This window comes from Callorhinus ursinus, unplaced genomic scaffold (assembly GCF_003265705.2).
Source record: "Callorhinus ursinus isolate GAN/ISIS: 27379988/994484 unplaced genomic scaffold, GSC_fseal_2.0 scaffold11, whole genome shotgun sequence".
Classification (NCBI taxonomy): Eukaryota; Metazoa; Chordata; class Mammalia; order Carnivora; family Otariidae; genus Callorhinus; species Callorhinus ursinus.
Window position 1 is genome coordinate 17,369,319 of NW_027397073.1, and position 15,238 is coordinate 17,384,556.

At 40.5% G+C, this 15,238-nt stretch overlaps 1 protein-coding gene and 1 pseudogene across 1 annotated transcript in view; both read left to right on the top strand.

Moving 5' to 3' along the window:
* Positions 1 to 15,238, top strand: part of LOC141373696 (uncharacterized) — a 109,629-nt gene that overhangs the window by 39,117 nt on the left and 55,274 nt on the right. The window lies entirely within an intron of this gene.
* LOC112835126 (large ribosomal subunit protein uL6 pseudogene) lies at positions 6,202 to 6,878 on the top strand (annotated as a pseudogene).

Here is a 15,238-nt window from a genome sequence, read left to right on the forward strand (position 1 = left end):
CCTAAAGGAGCTAGAGAAAAAACAGCAAATAAAGCCTAAACCCAGCAGGAGAAGAGAAATCATAAAGATCAGAGCAGAAATCAATGAAATAGAAACCAGAAGAACAGTAGAACAGATCAACGAAACTAGAGGCTGGTTCTTTGAAAGAATTAACAAGATTGATAAGCCCCTGGCCAGACTTATCAAAAAGAAAAGAGAAATGACCCAAATCAACAAAATCATGAATGAAAGAGGAGAGATCACAACCAACACCAAAGACATACAAACAATTATAAGAACATATTATGAGCAACTCTGTGCCAGCAAATTAGATAACCTGGAAGAAATGGATGCATTCCTAGAGATGTATCAACTACCAAAATTGAACCAGGAAGAAATAGAAAACCTGAACAGACCTATAACCACTAAGGATATTGAGGCAGTCATCAAAAATCTCCCAACAAACAAAAGCCCAGGGCCAGATGGCTTCCCAGGGGAATTCTATCAAACATTTCAAGAAGAATTAATACCTATTCTCCTGAAACTGTTCCAAAAAATAGAAATGGAAGGAAAACTTCCAAACTCATTTTATGAGGCCAGCATTACCTGATCCCAAAACCAGACAAAGACCCCATCAAAAAGGAGAATTACAGACCAATATCCTTGATGAACATGGATGCAAAAATTCTCACCAAAATACTAGCCAATAGGATCCAACAGTACATTAAAAGGATTATTCACCATGACCAAGTGGGATTTATCCCTGGGCTGCAAGGCTGGTTCAACATCCGCAAATCAATCAACGTGATACAATACATTAACAAAAGAAAGAAGAAGAGTCATATGATCCTCTCAGTAGATGCAGAAAAAGCATTTGACAAAGTACAGCATTCTTTCTTGATCAAAACTCTTCAGAGTATAGGGATAGAGGGTACATACCTCAATATCATAAAAGCCACCTATGAAACACCTACAGCGAATATCATTCTCAATGGGGAAAAGCTGAGAGCTTTTCCCCTAAGGTCAGGAATGCGGCAGGGATGTCCACCATCACCACTGCTATTCAACATAGTATTAGAAGTCCTAGCCACAGCAATCAGACAACAAAAAGAAATCAAAGGCATCCAGATCAGCAAAGAAGAAGTTAAACTCTCACTCTTTGCAGATGATATGATACTGTATGTGGAAAACCCAAAAGACTCCACCCCAAAAGTGGTAGAACTCATACAGGAATTCAGTCAAGTGGCAGAATATAAAATCAATGCACAGAAATCAGTGGCATTCCTATACACCAACAAGACAGAGAGAGACAAACCAAGGAGTCGATCCCATTTACAATTGCACCCAAAACCATAAGATACCTAGGAATAAGTTTAACCAAAGGCAAAGTTTTCTGTACTCAGAAAACTATAACATACTCATGAAAGTAATTGAAGAAGACACAAAGAAATGGAAAAACTTTCCATGCTCATTGGATTGGAAGAACAAACACTGTGAAGATGCAATGCTACCTAGAGCAATCTACACATTCAATCCACTTTTTTCAAAGGAATGGAACAAATAATCCTAAAATTTGTATGGAACCAGAAGAGACCCCGAATAGCCAGAGGAATGTTGAAAAAGAAAAGCAAAGCTGGTGGCATCACAATTCCGTACTTCCAGCTCTATTACAAAGCTGTCACCATCAAGACAGTATGGTACTGGCACAAAAACAGACACATAGATCAATGGAACAGAATCGAGAGCCCAGAAATGGACCCTCAACTCTATGGTCAACTCATCTTTGACAAAGCAGGAAAGAATGTCCAATGGAAAAAAGACTGTCTCTTCAACAAATGGTGTTGCGAAAATTGGATAGCCACATGCAGAAGAATGAAACTGGACCATTTCCTTACACCACACACAAAAATAGACTCCAAATGGTTGAAAGACCTAAACATGAGACAGGAGTCCTTCAAAATCCTAAAGGAGAAGACAGGTAGCAACCTCTTCGACCTCAGCTGCAGCAATTTCTTCCTAGAAACATCACCAAAGGCAAGGGAAGCCAGGGCAAAAATGAACTATTGGGATTTCATCAAGATAAAAAACTTTTGCGCAGCAAAAGAAACAGTCCACAAAACCAAAATACAATCGACAGAATGGGAGAAAATATTTGCAAATGACATATCAGATAAAAGGCTAGTATCCAATATCTATAAAGAACTTATCAAACTCAACACCCAAAGAACAAATAATCCAATCAAGAAATGGGCAGAAGACATGAACAGACATTTTTCCAAAGAAGACATCCAAATGGCCAACAGACCCATGAAAAAGTGCTCAAGATCGCTCGGCATCAGGGAAATCCAAGTCAAAACCTCAATGAGATACTACCTCACACCCGTCAGAATGGCTAAAATTAACAAGTCAGGAAACGACAGATGTTGGCGGGGATGTGGAGAAAGGGGAACCCTCCTACACTGTTGGTGGGAATGCAAGCTGGTGCGACCACTCTGGAAAACAGTATGGAGTTTCCTCAAACAGTTGAAAATAGAGCTACCATAGGATCCAGCAATTGCCCTACTGGGTATTTACCCCAAAGATACAAATGTAGGGATCCGAAGGGGTACATGCACCCCGATGTTTATAGCAGCAATGTCCACAATAGCCAAACTGTGGAAAGAGCCAAGATGTCCATTGACAGATGAATGGATAGAGAAGATGTGGTATATATACACAATGGAATATTATGCAGCCATCAAAAGGAATGAGATCTTGCCATTTGCAACAACGTGGATGGAACTGGTGGGTGTTATGCCTAGTGAAATAAGTCAATCAGAGAAAGACATGTATCATATGACCTCACTGATATGAGGAATTTTTTATCTCAGGAAACAAACTGAGGGTTGCTGGAGTGGTGGGGTGGTGGGAGGGATGGGGTGGCTCGGTGATGGACATTGGGGAGGGTATGTGCTATGGTGAGTGCTGTGAATTGTGCAAGACTATTGAATCACAAGTCTGTACTTCTGAAACAAATAATGCAATATATGTTAAGAAAAAAAAAAAGAAGATAGCGGAAGGGGAAGAATGAAGGGGAATAAGTCGGAGGGGGAGATGAACCATGAGAGACGATGGATTCTGAAAAACAAACTGAGGGTTGTAGAGGGGAGGGGGTGGGGGGATGGGTTAGCCTGGTGATGGGTATTAAAGAGGGCATGTTCTGCGTGGAGCACTGGGTGTTATGCACAAAGAATGAATCATGGAACACTACATCAAAAACTAATGATGTAATGTATGGTGATTCACATAACAATAAAAAATTAAAATGAATTACTAAAAATACTTGATTAACTTCAGGCCTGGAAAGGAAGAACAGAAAATAAACAATAGAAGAAACAAAGAGAATAAATACCAAGATGGAGAACTGAAATAGATGTATGTATATGCATTAAATGTAAATTATCTGAATACCCCAGGTATAGGGCAGTGCTTATCAGGCTGAATAAAGCTCTCTCTCTCTCTCTCTCTCTCTATATATATATATATATATATATATATATATATAAATAGAGGGTGGAAAAACATTTACTATCCACATTCTAAGCATAAGAAATTTGGTGTGCTTAGTATCACAAAAAGTGACTTCAAAGCAAGAGTCTTTCCAGAGATAAGGAAGAATACATTATGATGATAAAGGGATCAATTCATCAAGATTTAATATTCTTAAATGTGCATACATCTAAGAGAGGTTCAATATTATGACACAAAATTGATCTTCCTAAGGGGAAAAATAGACAAAACTACACTCATAGTTGGTGATTTTATACCTTCTCAATTGACAGGAAAAGTAGACCGAAAACTAGTGACCCTGAGCTTCTGGATCTCTGGCTTGGTGTAATTAATTTTGGAAAATTCTTGGTCATTATTACTTCAAATATTTCTTCTCTCTTTCTTGTCCTGGTATTCTAATTCTGCTGGTACTCTTCTTCTCCTGGTATTCCAATTATGCATATGTTGCACCTTTTGATATTGTCCCACAGTTTTTGGATGTTCTGGGTTTTGTTTTGTTTTCCATTCTTTTTTTTCTCTTTGTATTTCAGTTTTGGAAGTTTCCATTGACATATCTTCAAGCTCACTGATTCTTCCCTTGGCTATGTCCAGTTTATTGATGAACCCATCACAGCATTCTTTATTTGTTACAGTGTTTTGATTTCTGGCATATCTTTTGATTCTTTCTTTTGCTTCCATCTCTACCTGTTACCCATTTGTTCTTGAATGTTGTCTTCTTTTCCATTAGAACTCTTAACAAGATCATCAGTGTTATTTAAAATTCCTGTCTGATGCTTTGACATCTCTGCCACATATGAGTCTGGTTCTGATGATGGTTTATTCAGACTTTGTTTCCTTTTTCATTTTTGGTTTGCTTTGTAATTTTTTCTTGAAAGCTATGCATATTATTTTGGGTACTAGGAACTGAGATAAATGGGCCCTTAGTGTGAGGATTTATGTTAACCTATGATTTGGGCTGTGTTTTTATATTTGCCATAGTTCCAGGTGCCAGAAGGTTCAGCTTCTTTTAGTGTCTTTGCTTTTGTGTCCTCTTGACTTTGGGTGTCCCTAAATACTCCTCATCAGTGAGAGTCTATGGCTTGGAGCTCTTTCATTACACTGGCATTCTCTTGGTGTGGTGGTAAGGTCGGGGAAGGAGGAACATTTTCTAGTCTAAATCTCAGTCTTTTAGTGGGCCTGTGTCTCAGGGCTGGGACCTTCACAGCTGTTTCTTCAGTAGTATTCCTTTTTTCCTCTGGCCCCTTACTCCCCTACCTGGATGTAGCACTTGCAATCTATTTTTTTGAAGCTCTGACCCATGTTGATTGCATTTTCCCCTTTTAGGTGAGACAGGAAGGTGGTAGGGGGCTGGAGTGGGAGGAATTCCCTTCCTTCAGCTGGTATAAGGCTCTGGCAAAATCTTTTCCCTGGAAGGTGGACCTTTTTTATACATAAGGCTCTAGGTGGGTGAATTTAAAATGATTACCCTTCCTTTCTCCCTTCTAGAGTTATAGGATCCATTTTATATGAATTCTAAGAGCAGGGAGAGTAATCTATGGGGATAGAAATCAGGATGCATTTGCCTCTGGGGGCAGAGAATTGACTGAAAGCGGATAAATGGAAATTTCAGGATTCATTGAAATATTTTATATGTTGTTTTGGGTGTCAAAAGTCATGGGACTGAACACTTACAATTTGTGTACTTTGTTATATATAAATTATACTTCAGTAAGAAAAAAAGAAAACTAGCCGATAGATACAGAAGAGCACAGTAATGTTAGCAAAGTGTGTGTAGTGACCGTGAGGATACTGATGAATGGAGATCCTAGCACCAGCCTAGGTGAATAGTTTGGGAGAGGCAAGTTGGTGTTAATGCTTCACTTTGTGAGCTTGTATCAGTCCCTTCACTTACCCAGGTTTCAGTTTCCTCCTCTATGAAAAGAAGAGGCTAGACCAGATGATCAGTAAGTAGGGTGATTTTATATGTTGTCCACATCATGACATTCTTGAGAGGGAGATGCAGCTTTCTTAATAATGATGCCAGGAGAAGAATCATAAAACCACTCCTTTCCTAGGCTGTGGGGATGAACATCATCTTCTCAATAAGCATCTCTAAAATGCCACCATGGGAGGTGGCAGCCTGGGTATCAACAGGAGTGGGGATCTCGGAGCTGAATTTCATGAGTTCTAGTGGGTTCTGTTTGATCTGATGACATGTTGGGACCTGTCAACACAGCTGCTGGTAGGGCAGGAGAGGGGTTTCAGAAAGGCCTCCAGCGCTTCCGGTCAGTGGACCACTGTCTTCCATGCCTGTGGAATAATAATGACTTTCTAGTAGTAAGACATTGACATTTCTAGGCTAAAAACTATTGTTGAAATGAAGCTGATTTCTCAGTAGGATGAAAAATGGGTCTTGCTTTCACCTGCTCTGATGATATGAAAATAATGGGTCTCCTTTACAGATTACCCCCCTTTTTTCAATCTTCAAAGGCAGTTGATTAACCTCTATTTATTTGTTTATTATTTTTTAAAGATTTATTTATTTATATGAGAGAGACAGAGAGTGAGCAGGGGGTGGGGCAGAGGGAGAGAAAGAGAATCCCAAGTAGACTCCCCATTGAGCATGCGGGGCTCAATTCCATGACCTTGAGATCATGACCTGAGCTGAAATCAAGAGTCAGACGCTTGGACGAAAAACGTTCTCTCTTTGCCACATCTCCTGCGAGAATGAAGACCATTCTCAGCAATCAGACTGTCGACATTCCAGAAAATGTCGACATCACTCTGAAGGGACACACAGTTATTGTGAAGGGACCCAGAGGAACCCTGCGAAGGGACTTCAGTCACATCAATGTAGAACTCAGTCTTCTTGGAAAGAAAAAGAAGAGGCTCTGAGTTGACAAATGGTGGGAAAATAGAACTACTGTTCGCACTATCTGTAATCATGTACAGAACATGATCAAGTGCGTTACACTGGGCTTCCGTTACAAGATGAGGTCTGTGTATGCTCACTTCCCCATCAACGTTGTTATTCAGGAGAATGGTTCTCTTGTTGAAATCCGAAATTTCTTGGGTGAGAAATACATCCGCAGGGTTCGGATGAGGCCAGGTGTTGCTTGTTCTGTATCTCAAGCCCAAAAAGATGAGTTAATTCTTGAAGGAAATGACATTGAACTTGTATCGAACTCAGCTGCTTTGATTCAGCAAGCCACAACTGTTAAAAACAAGGATATCAGAAAATTTTTGGATGGTATCTATGTTTCTGAAAAAGGAACAGTTCAGCAGGCTGATGAATAAGATCTGAGTTGTCCATCTACAGAAACAGCAAGATGACGGATGATTTTTCAGACTTGTGATATTTTAAATATGCAATAAAAGCTACACTGATTTGGGAAAAAAAAAAAAGAGACGCTCAACCGACGGAGCCACCCAGGCATCCTGATTAACCTCTATTTATAAAACTCATAGAGTTAAGGTATTAGTGTCATCTCTGTGCTGCCAAAGCTTTGAGGGGACTAAGAAGTTTCTAAGTGATTAGGATTCTAGCCATTCTGAAATATAATAATGTCGTACTGATGGAATTCACTTTACCAAGAGACATCTGACTGGAATCCTCTCCTAGAAAGAATCTAGTGCGTAGTACAGACTCTAATATGGAGACTAGAAGATATCTAGGAGGTGACTGGAAAATGCTCCAGAAATTAGTGAACCTCCCTAAGATTCTAGGGAGTGGGATTTAGACAAAACAAAGTACTGTGCTCAGTTAGGTGGGACTGAGACCCTTATTAATAAATAAGTTTATTTATAAACGAATCCAGTCTCCAAGATAGTGAGAGCAGCCAGCAACCTTCCAATTTGTATGCTGCTAAATAGGAACTTTTTGTCCCCACATGTGCCCCAGTGGATGTGTCCTGTGCTGAGAATCAGAAGGGGAGATTCTAGTCCCAGGTCTGCCCTGGGAAAGTCAGATTGCCTGATGGCTAAGTGTATGGACTTCAATAGCATGACCTTGGGAGTTAGTAAACAGCTTAAAGATGGTATAGAGGAAAATGAGATAATGTTTTAAAGTCCTTTAGTGTACTGCCTGGTACATCATTCCATAAATTCCACTAATAGAATTCTGCATGGTGCCTCTATGGTTCTTAACCCTTTTTGTGCTGCTGGATCTCTGTGACAGTAGAGTGAAGCCTATTGACCTTGTCTCATAATTTTAGAAAGGCAATTGTATTACATATGACTATCAAAGTAGCAAAAACAAAATTTTTGATATAGTAATATCTATTTCTTAGATTAACGCATTAAATAAGATTTAGTGGTGGGTGTAATACCTATTTATTTCAAAGTAGTGATGAACATTTGATATTTTAAAATAACTGCCGAAAGTTGATATGAAAATACCTGGAATTTCTATTGGTGACCAGGGCACAGGTGTTGCTATCATTGTGATTTGTTGCTTACTTTCTTTTTTTTTTAAAGATTTTATTTATTTATTTGAGAGAGAGAGAGAGAGTGAGAGAGAGAGAGCCCAAGAGAGGGTAGGGTCAGAGGGAGAAGCAGACTCCCTGCTGAGCAGGGAGCCCGATGTGGGACTCGATCCCGGGACTCCGGGATCATGACCTGAGCCGAAGGCAGTCGCTTAACCAACTGAGCCACCCAGGCGCCTGCTTACTTTCATAATTGAATGAAATTTGTTCATTTTAGTTGGAGGTTAATCAAAATAGAGATGTAATTTCTTTCCCATCCAGATTCAGGGACCTCTTGAATTCTTTGTAGAGTGAGTGACTGTTCCCCACGACTTAGGAGTTCTAATGCTAAAATTGGGACAGGCCCATGCAAACTGGGATAGTTGGTCACTTAGTGAACCTCAGTTTAAGCATCTCTGCTCTGGAAGCTCCATGGTAAGATGTAAATTTCTTTCTCAAAGGCAACCTATTACCCCACTATTACTTTTTCATCTATCAGGAGGAATTAGAATTGGCTTCAGTGACCTGAATTACTAAGGATATAGTTCCTTTAAATCTACTTTGCTTTAATTTTTTAAACACTTTCTTGATTTTAATTTTCAGTAGACTCCATTGTGTTTTATTGTTGCTGTTGGAAGCTGGCAAGTTCATTACTAATTACAGCATAACAGTGGTTGTTTCAAATCTAAGCCAGTGCCTTTTGATTAGAGAAGTCAGAAAGCCAAGTCCAGCACAGGCATGCACACAGAAAAGCCAAATAGGGCCACAGCAGTGAGGGGTGGAAGAGGTGGATGCCCACGGGGATGCCGGGAGGCACTTTGTTTCTGATGTCCCCATGTTTTTTTTTAGCACAGTCATGCAAAGGCACCCAGTCCTGAGTAAGAGTCAAGGGACTTAGGCTCCAGGCTTGCACCTGTCATTCACTAGCTGTGTGACTTAGTAGAAATCAGTTCGCTCCTCTGAGCCCCTGAAATTCCTTCCAATGCCAATATCCTCTGGTTGTCAATCTGAGAAGCCACACTTTTCGTGCCCATTCACCTGGGAAGTATCATCCCTCAGTATCCTGTTACTAGATGGAGGAAAGGAAGTATACAAGAGGCACATGTCCCTCCTCACTCCCCACTTTGAGCCAGGTCTAACATGCCATTAGTCATGGTTCATGGAGCTGCTGGCTCCTGGTCTGTAGGCTCCCCACAAGGAACGCCATGGAGTATTCATGGGGCAGCATTGGTATTCAGCCCAAGGGGGTTATTTGGGACAGCTCTCTGTGGAGATTGATATTCCTGTGTATGGCTGTAAAAATGAGTGGGCCTACTGGTTTTTCCTGTTTAGCTTCTATTGGCTGAACATTTTAGCTGATGAATAAAGACACCTCACTCTGGCTCCCAATGCTTCGTCTAGTCATGGAGGTCACTTATAGATAGGGCCGAGCCACATGGAAGGCTTCCATATCCTGTGAGGGATGTTTTTAATTGTATTCTGATAGGAATCATGGGTTTTTTGGTGGGGAGGGGCAAGAAACAAAGCAATCAAACATTTTTTTTCAGCTCCCAAAAATAAATGTTTATTGGGGAAAATTTAGACAATTACAAAAAGGCACTGAAATATCACCATGCTATGATAACCACTGTTAAGTAAGATGCTGGTATCTATCCTTCCATGTATAGATGTGAGAGAAAAGGCATATGGAATATCTGAAGAGATTTCTGAATGTATCTACTCATGAAAACTATCTCTACTATCCAGTGAGCTTCATTCTGAAATTAAGTAGTATGTGCTAACTCCTCAGAGCTCTTTACTTTAGAAGAAAAGAACAGGGTGGGAAGTGCAAGCCTTTTTGGAGGAGCTAGGATCTGTAGCTGGATACCAAGAAGTTCAACTGGGATGATTTCTATTTGCACACCGTCTTTTGGTGATATCTATTTGTAAAAGTGTAAAGTCTAGCGGCGCCTGGGTGACTCAGTCAGTTAAGCGTCTGCCTTTGGCTCAGGTCATGATCCCAGGGTCCTGGGATTGAGCCCAGGGTTGAGCTCCCTGCTCAGCAGGGAGTCTCCTTGTCCCTCTCCCTCTGCTCCTCCTCCCCAACTCATGTTCTCTCTCTCTCTCAAATAAATAAATAAAATCTTTAAAATAAAATAAAAGTGTAAAGTCTAAGGTACTGTATTAATTTGAGTAAGCTAGGTTATGTTTTGGTAATAAATTAACCCCCAGATCTCAGTGGTTTAACAACAGAAGTTGACTTGCCTCACTTGAACACTTTTGGGAATGCAAAATCATGACTAGGTTTCTGAAGATGTCATTTTTCTTTGAGGCTGTCAGGAATCTATCTGACCACTCCGGCTTCTGGCCTCCCTTTCTGTGGCCACTTTCTCCCTCCACAGAGGGACTAAGTCTATTTTTCTTTCTTCATCACAGTGCTGTTGCCTATATGGTCCCTTGAGCTTCTTCTCTGTGCCCCCAGACTGCCAGCTGAGGGGGCCAGGCTCCTAGTTCCCAGCACCTAGGCTATTTTCATAATTCTCTCCTTACATGGGCTGGGGCTTGTGGGTGCTATGGACTTACCCAGTTGTGTCCCAAGTGCCTGGCTCGGGGAGCCCCATTGCAAATCTGAGATTATTATGGCTTGTGCATCTCCAGAGCAATCCCTGGTTTGAAAACAAGGTAAAGTCGTGGAAATGGAATGAGGACACCAAGCTGGGAGCTGAGCAGAAGGGGGACTGTGGGGAGCTGCCATGTGAGGAAGGTCCGTGTGGTCAGAAGGAAAGCAAATGAGAAGCACTTCCCTGAAGCAGCATGCTGAGACCATTTAAAGGGGTTGCCAGGGAGGTAACTCTACCCACAACGGGGAAATAGTCTAGGCATGCAGCAAAGGGAATATAGAGAATTACAAAGATTAAAGAGAATGACAAAGTTCTCTGGTCTCTTGTCCCTGGTTGGTAGTTCATGATTCTCTTCTTTAGAGAGTATCCAGGTCAACCCAACCCTCTCCTTTTATACCAAGGACTTACTGAACTTAACTCTTCCATCGTTACTTGTCTCTGTTCTAGTGTTTGCTCTATTCATTACATGGAAAATACCCTCCCTTAGTTAAGGCTGGATCAGAGAGTGAGAACAGACTGTCCATATGTGTTCCCTTGCACTGGCAGAGGATTTCCTGGTCAGGCCATCCAAGTTCGAGGCTTAGGGGGTAATGTCTCCCATCTGGGAATGCTCAGTTTCCTATAGGAAAAAGCATTTGGGCCATTTCTTTTTTTTTTTTTTTTTTTTTTAAAGATTTTATTATTTATTTGACAGAGAGAGACACAGCGAGAGAGGGAACACAAGCAGGGGGAGTGGGAGAGGGAGAAGCAGGCTTGCTCTGGAGCAGGGAGCCCGATGCGGTGCTCGATCCCAGGACCCTGGGATCATGACCCAAGCCGAAGGCAGAGGCTTAACAACTGAGCCACCCAGGTGCCCCTGGGCCATTTCTTTTTAGAAGCCTTCACATTCATGTAATTTTGTCTCATAAGAATGCAGGCTCCCAAGTAGTCATTCTGGTCCTGACATACTTTAAGGCAGAAAACATTCTTGTACTGTAAATGTTCCATTTTGAAGGATGTAATTCTTCCAAAAGGACAAAACAAATCTATGTGTTCAGTTTCTGATTTTCTATTTAACTCTGATTTTTCTCTCCTTTAAGTCACTCCATCACCCTCCTTTATATCCTCTATGCTTTGTGAATGATAGTTTCCATTTCTGAGAAAAATGTCTCCACCTAAATTTTCACCTTAGTTCCCAACAGGCTTTGTTTGCTGATTAGGTCACAAAGGTTTTTGGAGGCGAAATCAGACATATTAGTGTTTGTGACTAAAGTTGTTTAGATCTATATCTATATATCTATGATATCTGCTGCAAGATGAGAATGAGTTAAATTGATCTCTAAGTGTTGAACAACTGTGTCTACTGAAGCATTTCAGACATTTCTTCCGAACTTATCACTTCATGTCATAGGTTGGTCAACTTTTGTATTTTCACCATACACGTTTTTTACTTTCAATGTGGTTGCATGAACCCCAGCTGGAAAACTCACTTAACACTAGATCAGTATCCCTGGCACTGAGCATCTCTTGGGTGTTGGAATGAGTTCTTGTATACAAGTAACATCTTTAGAATTTGTTGATTTTGGAGGCGATGTTTGATTTGTTTCTGAATCCATTGTTGGAAGCACATCCATTTACTGTCTATAGACTGGAGAACTTTATAAATGTAATTTGAGAACATAGCTTCCACACCCACTAATGCTGTTGGGCTTTTACTGTGTGGGTTTGTTACCTTTAAAGGGGAAAAATGACACCTGAAGCACATCTGAGTCTGTATCACTGAATTGTGTTCCATGGCCCCTTCTCTACGGGTCCTCGAATGACTTGGTGGTCGGGGTTACAATGTAAATGGATGTAGTGGGTTGAGCTGTGGCCTCCAAAAGATGTGTCCACCTGGAATGTGACCTTATTTGTAAAACAGGTCTTTGCAGATGTCATTAAGGTAAAGATCTTGAGATGAGATCACTCTGGATTATGGTGGGCCCCAAACCCAATGGCAAGCCCTTAGAAGAGAAGAGAAGGGGAAACAGATACAGAGACACAGAGAAGGCCCTGTGAAGATGGAGGCAGACTGGAGTTATGTACCTATAAGCCAAGGAACACCGGGCTTGCTGGCAGCCACCAGCAGCTAGGAGAGAGACCAAATGATTCTCCCTCAGAACTTCAAGAGGGAATCAACCTTGCTGATAGCTTGATTTCAGACTTCTGGCCTTAAGAACTGTGAAAGAATAGATTTCTGTTGCTTTAAGCCATTGAGACTGTGGTAATTTATTATGACAGCCGTAGGAAATGAATACAGTGGAGGTTGTCAAATGAAATATTTTACATAAAGAACATGTTACTTAAAGCATGGGTTGGCAAACCATAGCCCCATGGGCCAAATCTGGCTGCTGCCTATTTTATAAATAAAGTTTTATTGGAACACAGCCATACTCATTCATTTATGTATCATTTCTGGTGCTTTTATGTTATGATGTCAGAGTTGAGTAGTTGTGACAGACTGTAAGACCTACAGTGATTAACACATTTACTAATATATTTTTTGTGCAAATACAGATTTACTTAAGAGAGGGACAGCAATGGGGAAATAGGGAATTCTGTAGTGATTTCTTCAGCCACCCTTAAATACATCTGCTTTGAAAATATATGTGTTCATATTTCAATTTGCTTAAAGTCACATTTCTCCTATAGAAGTGGAGATACTGATTAAAAGAAAGTACAACAAAAACAACGGATCTATAGGATTTGTGTAGCCTCAAGGTAGATTGTTAGTTCATCCTCCTCATTTTGGGATCTTGGACTTAATGTGAATTGGAAGCATTATTAGGTTGGTAGGATTGAGTAAGCAATAAACATCCTCTTGGAATAAGGAAAAGAGCTATCTATCATTGTATTGAAGGTTTGTCTTTCCCAGATAGTCCTGGTGCTTTTTATTTGATTAGCAATGAGGAGCCACTGGATGAGCTTTCTCTCTAAATGTGTGAAGTTCTCCCATCTCCTAAACAGGAGAAGTAGTAACTGAGTTGATGTAGCACACACCAGTAGCTTATTTATTTATGTTAATATAGTACATTAACAGGCATTACCTCTCTGTGGAGGAAGCCATCCTCAATGATGATGCATGCTTTTCTCCTAAACTTTTTGCCTTTTCTAAGCTTTTTAAAGTTTTCTAGGGAAATAAAGATTGAGAAAGTTGGTCACTGACCTTACATTGAACATTTCTGACTGCCTTTGAAAAAGACTCCTCTTGCAAAATTTTTTCATGTCTCTTGAAAATCTATGTCAAGGGATTATTCAGGGAAATAATCATGGATGTTCAAACATTGTTACAAAGATGTTCATCAAAGTACAGTTTACAGTGATGAATAATGGCAAAGAACCTAAACTTAAATTTGAAACAATAGAAAATGGGTTAAATAAATGCTTCCATCCTGTGAGCCTTTCAAAGAATATTTAATGACAGGGAAAGATGCTCTTGATATATTTTTAAGTGGGGAGAAAGCAGAAAACACACAGGATGCATGGTGTAGAAGAAGCACACAGGTGAAACAGGTGAATTTTAGGTGTTTTTTAAAAAATATTTTTGCTTATCTCTATTTCCTAATGGTTTTTCAAAGAATATTTTTATAATAATCAGAAAAAAGAGTTAAGATGAGCAGACTGTCCTACCAAATATTTCATTGAGAGTTAAGAATGTTGGTTGATAGAAAAATAACTTTCTTCTCCTTTTGCTTCCCAGAAAAATTGATAAAGTATTTAAATTGTTGCCTGCTAGGAGAGTGCATTTGGACAAGGGACTTTCTCCCCTGAGCCTTGATTTCTTCATCTGGAAATGAGAGCTTTGAATTCACTGAATCCGGAAGTTCCTGGTCACCTATGACTTTCTTTTTTTTTTTAAGATTTTATTTATTTGACAGAGAGAGACACAGCGAGAGAGGGAACACAAGCAGGGGGAGTGGGAGAGGGAGAAGCAGGCTTCCCGCTGAGCAGGGAGCCTGATGCTGGGCTCGATCCCAGGACCCTGGGATCATGACCTGAGCTGAAGGCAGACGCTTAACGACGGAGCCACTCAGGCGCCCCCAGATTGGTCCTTTTATGAGTGGGGTTTCCTTAATCCGCTTTGTCTTGATCAAGTGGTGACAATGCATTTTCTTAGGGAAAAAAATTCTACTTTTAAAATTTAATTTGTACTAAGCGGCCCCAGGCAAAGAGAGCCTGCAATAAACTTGGTGTCAATTTCATGTTTTGTCCAAATTTGTGAAGTGCTTTGTTTTAGAAAAACTTACCATTTCTTTGTTGGGGTGTGTAATCATCAGACTGGCAAGGAGTTTTCAGAAAATATAAGCCTTAAGTATTACATTTGGCCTTTACAATTTTTGTTGTGTTCACTTCAGTGGGGCCATTCTTTTTTCTCTCTGCCCCTCTCTCTGTCCCTTACCTGCATCCCAGCATTCCCTGGCATTGCCCAGTATGAAAGATATTCCCTTGTAATGTGTTGAACTGTAAGTTCCTTCAGGATAGGCATTGTGATTTTGTATCCCGTTCCTATCCTGCCCAATGTTGTACATAGTGACCAGCAAGGGCTTTTGGTATGAATTAAAGAGCATTGCAGCAGGCTCTTCCAGATGGGACCCTGTTTCCTAAAGGCAGGGTCTTTCTAATAATGTGATATTTTTACCCTATGCAAGT